Source organism: Triticum urartu, chromosome 2A (genome assembly GCF_056163025.1).
Source record: "Triticum urartu cultivar PI428250 chromosome 2A, HENAU_Tu73, whole genome shotgun sequence".
NCBI lineage: Eukaryota > Viridiplantae > Streptophyta > Magnoliopsida > Poales > Poaceae > Triticum > Triticum urartu.
In genome coordinates, this window is record NC_141874.1 from 256,256,374 (window position 1) to 256,262,373 (window position 6,000).

Here is a 6,000-nt window from a genome sequence, read left to right on the forward strand (position 1 = left end):
CTCATCAAAATATCGAACGAATACCAAATTCACATGACTACTTATAGCAAGACTCCTCCCATGTCCTCAGGGATAAACGTAACTACTCACAAAGCATATTCATGTTCAAAATCAGAGGGGATTAATATGCATAATGGATCTGAACATATGATCTTCCACCAAGTAAACCAACTAGCATCAACTACAAGGAGTAATCAACACTACTAGAAACCCACAGGTCCCAATCTGAGGTTTGGATACAAAGATTGGATACAAGAGATGAACTAGGGTTTGAGATGAGACGGTGCTGGTGAATATGTTGATGGAGATTGACCCCCTCCCGATGAGAGGATCGTTGGTGCTGACGATGGTGATGATTTCCCCCTCCCAGAGGGAAGTTTCGCCGGCAGAATAGCTCTGCCGAAGCCCTAGATTGGTTTCGCCTTGTGGCGGCGGAGTTTCTTCCCGAAAGCTTGCTTGTGATTTTTTTCTCGGACGAAAGACTTCATATAGCAAAAGATGGGCACCGGAGGCCTGCCAGGGGGCCCACGAGGCAGGGGGCGCACCCAGGGGGTAGGGCCTGCCCCCCACCATCGCGGCCAGGGTGTGGGCCCCCTCTGGTGGATTCTTTCGCCAGTATTTTTTATTAATTCCAGATATAACTTCCGTGAAGTTTCAGGACTTTTGGAGCTGTGCAGAATGGGTCTCTAATATTTGCTCCTTTTCCAGCCCAGAATTCCAGCTGCCGGCATTCTCCCTCTTCATGTAAACCTTGTAAAATAAGAGAGAATAGGCATAAGTATTGTGACATAACGTGTAATGACAGCCCATAATGCAATAAATATCGATATAAAAGCATGATGCAAAATGGACGTATCAACTCCCCCAAGCTTAGACCTCGCTTGTCGTCAAGCAAAAGCCGAAATCGAAAAATATGTCCACATGTTTAGAGATAGAGGTGTCGATAAAATAAAGTACGGTCATGAGGGCATCATGATCATTCTTAGAACAGCAACATATATATATATATATATATTGTCATATGATTTCCCATGCTAAAGTAACAATTCATTCACGTACTCAAGTATGAATCAGAAACTTCATTGAAACTTAACAAACTATAATTTCAGTCATTGAAGCAATTGCAATTTATCATAACATAGGAAAGAGTCAATATAAGAGCTTTTCAGCAAGTCTACATACGCAACCATCATTTAGTCTTTCACAGTTGCTAACACTCAGGCGATATTTATGGTTATGAAGTTTTAGCGAGACACAGAGAAAGATAGGGGCTTATAGTTTTGCCTCTCAACTCTTTACCTCAAGGGTAATGTCAACAATAATAGTTCATGAAAACTCACATCCAATTAGCTATATATATCAGGATATTTCCAACACATTGTTCTTGTCAAAGGATAAAATGTAAAAAGGAAAGGTGAATATCACCATGACTCTTTGCATGAAGTATAAGACAAGAATAAAAGATAGGCCCTTCACAGAAGGAAGCAGAGGTTGTCATGTGCTTTTATGGTTGGATGCACGGAATCTTAATGCAAAAGAACGTCACTTTATATTGTCACTTGTGATATGGACCTTTATTATGCAGTCCGTCGCTTTTATTTCTTCCACATCACAACATCGTATAAAGCTTATTTTCTCCACACTAATAAGTCATACATATTTAGAGGGAAATTCTTATTGCCTGCAACAATGAAAACTTACTTGATGGATCTTACTCAATCCATAGGTCGATATGGTGGACTCTCATGGCAAAACTGGGTTTAGGGATATTTGGAAGCACAAGTAGTATCTCTACTTGGTGCAAAGAATTTGGCTTAGCAAGAGAGGGAAAGGCAAGCTCAACATGTTGGATGATCCATGACAATATAATTTATCTCAGATGTAAGAAAACATAACCCATTACGTTTTCTTCCTTGTCCAACGTCAACTCTTTAGCATATCATACTTTAATGAGTGCTCAAAAATATAAAAGATGTCCAAGATAGTATATTTATATGTGAAAACCTCTCTTTCTTTGCATGGGTATAGGTAAGTCTAGACATATTGACACGGGCGTATACTGAAATAGGCTTACTTCCTATTAATTGCAACGATGACCAAAACTATGTTTGTCAACTCTCAACAACTTTTATTCATCATACTCTTTATATATGAAGTCACTACTCTCCATAAGATCCATATGATCTCTTTATTTCTTTTTATTTTTTCTCTTTTATTTTATTCCTTCAAGATCATAGCAAAATAATCAAGCCCTTGACTCAACACTAAACTTTATTATATATAGCTCACAGACTCGATTACATAGAAGGATCATAAAGCAAAACTCAAAACTAGATCATGCTAAAACTTTATTCTACTAGATCAAGATATTACCAAAAGGATCGAACTAAGAAAAAGTGTAAAGATAGGAGTGTGATGGTGATACGATACCGGGGAACCTCCCGCAAGCTTGGCAGTTGCCAAGGGGAGTGCCCATACCCATGTGATTATGTCTCTTTTGTTGGTGAAGGAGATGGAGGTGATGATGGATAGTCGCACATCGAGCGTAGGAGGTCCTCCAATTTGCGGATAATGCCCTTGAGTGCGATGATATGCTCCTTCAACAAAATACTTTCACGTGTGAGATACTTGTTTTGTATACGAGCTAACTCAATCATCTTGAAAGCTTCGATCTTAGTTGGGGTAAGAAGATTGTGATCAAGTTGAAGGATGTCTTCTGCTGCCGGAACTTGGTCCTCCATGGCCTTGTTGATCCCATCATCCTTGTTGATCTCCATGGGTTCTTCCCTCTTTAGCTCTATCTTCATTAGCCAAGCATTGTTGTCACCATTGTTGGAGGAGGGGGAAGACATGATGCCTGGCCTTGACAACTCTGGCAGAAAACAGCTTGAAACAAGAACAAAGGATATTTTCATGGTACGGTGGTCAAAACCTTCAGGATATTATATAATGAATTTTTACCGACCATAAGAAGTATCGTGCAAGAAAACAGAATCCGGAGGGCACACGAGGTGCCCACGAGGCAGGGGGTGCGCCCAGGGGGGTAGGGCGCGCTCTCCACCCACGTGGAAGCCTCGTGTCCTTCCCGCACTACTTCTTATTTTCCTATTTTCTCAAATATTCCAAAACAGAGAAATGCCATTAGAACTATTTTGGAGTCGGCTTCCTTACCGTACCATGTACCTATTCCTTTTCGGAGTCTGAAACATTCTGGAACGTGTCCCTTATGTATTCCTCCGGGGTTACGGTTTCAATAACATAAGTTTCAATATTTATGGGATTACCTGAGATATAATGTTTGATTCTTTGACCGTTCACCATCCTCGGATTTGTGCCTTCGAAGTTGTTGATTTTTATGGCACCGGAACAATAGACCTCCTCGATAACGTAAGGACCTTCCCATTTAGTGAGAAGTTTTCCTGCAAAAAAATCTTAAATGAGAGTTGAATAGCAACACATAATCACCTACATTAAACTCATGCTTTTGTATCCCTTTGTCTTGCCATCTTTTAACTTTTTCTTTAAATAGTTTGGCATTCTCATAGGCCTGGGTTCTCCGTTCATCATGTGAGCTAATGTCAAATAACCTCTTCTCACCGGCAAGTTTGAAATCATAATTTAGCTCTTTGATGGCCCAATATGCCCTATGTTCTAATTCGAGAGGTAAGTGACATGCTTTTCCATGAACCATTTTATACGGAGACATACCCATAGGATTTTTATATGCAGTTCTATAAGCCCAAAATGCATAATCAAGTTTCTTGGACCAATTCTTACTAGATCTATTAACAGTCTTTTGCAAAATTAATTTGAGCTCTCTGTAACTCAATTCTACTTGACCACTAGACTGCGGGTGATATGGAGATGCAATTCTATGATTAACATCATACTTAGCAAGCATTTTACGAAAGGCACCATGAATAAAATGTGAACCACCATTAGTCATTAAATATCTAGGGACTCCAAACCTCGGAAAAATAACTTCTTTAAGCATATTAATAGAGGTGTTATGATCAGCACTACTAGTTGGAATAGCTTCTACCCACTTAGTAACGTAATCAACGGCAACTAAAATATGTGTATACCCATTAGAGGAAGGAATCGGTCCCATATAATCGAAGCCCCAAACATCAAATGGTTCTATAACGAGTGAATAATTCATAGGCATTTCTTGACGTCTACTAATATTACCAATTTTTTGACATTCATCACAAGATAAGACAAACATGAAGAGAGTGGACCAATAAAAACCGGATTGCAATACCTGCAGTTCTATCTCCAGCATGGTGTCCTCCATAAGCTTTGGAGTGACACTTGCATACGATCTGTTCCTGTTCATGCTCAGGTATACAACGTATAATAACACCACCTACCCCTTCTTTATAAAGGTGTGGGTCATCCCATAAGTAATGTCTTAAATCATAGAAAAACTTTTTCTTTTGCTGGTATGTCAAACTAGGTGGTATAAATTTAGCAACAGTGTAATTAGCATAATCAGCATACCATGGAGCAGTGCGAGAACCATTTATGACAGCTAATTGTTCATCGGGAAAGCTATCATCAATAGGTAGTGGGTCATCAAGAACATTCTCTAACCTAGACAAGTTGTCTGCAACGGGATTCTCAGCTCCCTTTCTATCAATAATATGCAAATCAAATTCTTGTAGCAGGAGAACCCATCTAATAAGTCTAGGTTTAGCATCTTTCTTTTCCATAAGATATTTAATAGCAGCATGATCAGTGTGAATAGTTACTTTAGAATCAGCAATATAAGGTCTGAACTTATCACAAGCAAATACAACTGCTAAGAATTCCTTTTCAGTAGTAGCATAATTTCTCTGGGCATTGTCTAGAGTTTTACTAGCATATTGAATAACATTTAACTTTTATCAACTGTTTGTCCTAGAACAACACCTACAACATAGTCACTAGCATCACACATGATTTCAAAGGGTAAATTCCAATCAGGTGGCTGAACAATAGGTGCAGAAATCAAGGCTTTCTTATGTATTTCAAATGCTTCTACACAATCTTCATCAAAGACAAAAGGAATATCTTTTTGTAATAGGTTAGTCAGAGGCCGGAAATTTTTTTTAGAAGTCCTTAATGAACCTCCTATAAAAACCGGCATGACCAAGGATACTTCTTATACCTTTGATGTCCTTGGGACACGACATCTTGTCAATAGCATCAACTTTAGCTTTGTCAACTTCAATACATCTTTCAGAAATTTTATGCCCCAAGACAATGTTGGAGATATGCCCTAGAGGCAATCATGTATGATGATATTTCCTATGTGTTTATGAATAAAGATAGTCCTTGGACGTTATCAATGATGTGTATCAGCATGTACATGACTTGTTTGTGGGACTATGCATTGTATGATGACTGTCCTAAAAGGTCCCTAGTAGAAAGGGCTGTGTGGACGCGCAGCGAACTAGACTAGCATATGACGTGGTCGATGGCTTGGTCTCACTAGCCATGGGGCATTGGATGCTAACCGGATAATATGGACTTGGAAGGATCTAGTCGGATTCGACGTAGTCGGATCCGAGTCGAGATAAGGTCCGAGTCGGACAGACCCAACTATGAGACGCAGCGATATGTCATCTATGAGTCTCTAGTACAACATATGTTCTTTATCCTAAGACCTGAGCTGACGCATGTACTCGGGATGGTGACAGACTTGCTTTGGGCCGACCAAACGCTATTCCATAACTAGGTAGTTATAAAGGTAGGTTTCGGGTTTGTCCAGAACCATGCTGTGAGACGTGGTCGAGCAAGATGGGATTTGCCCCTCCGATCAGGAGAGATATACTCTGGGCCCCTCATGTGATCCGACCAGGATAAGCATGGCCATGCGACAAGGATTATGAGATAATCCGGTTTGTGGTCGGCATCACTGGAACGAGAAAGAGGTCGGGCTAGCACAAGGATGACAGACTCGCCTTGAGCTCGAGAACATATATCGTGTGGCAAAAGGAATGGAAGTATGATGTA